Below are 255 nucleotides of genomic sequence, written 5' to 3'. Positions count from 1 at the left end.
TGCAGAACGAATGTCTTATGCTGTCAGGCCGTAGGCAAGTCTAATGTATGCTCAAGTATGTACCGCGTCGGATATGGTACATTGTTGGGATGTTAAAGCAGATACTTAAGCAACCTGGTATGGATCTTGCGATAGCAGTCAAAAGGGTATGAGGTATCTTCAGAAAACAAAGATTACATGCCACATACAGGAAAATCAGAAGAAAATTAAGGTCATTGGGTATCGGACTCTGATTTGTGGGATGCCCAAGATAGC

The sequence above is a fragment of the Asparagus officinalis genome, chromosome 10 (genome assembly GCF_001876935.1).
Source record: "Asparagus officinalis chromosome 10, Aspof.V1, whole genome shotgun sequence".
Lineage (NCBI taxonomy): Eukaryota > Viridiplantae > Streptophyta > Magnoliopsida > Asparagales > Asparagaceae > Asparagus > Asparagus officinalis.
The sequence above is the reverse complement of the archived record's forward strand: the minus strand, read 5'-3'. Positions refer to the sequence as shown.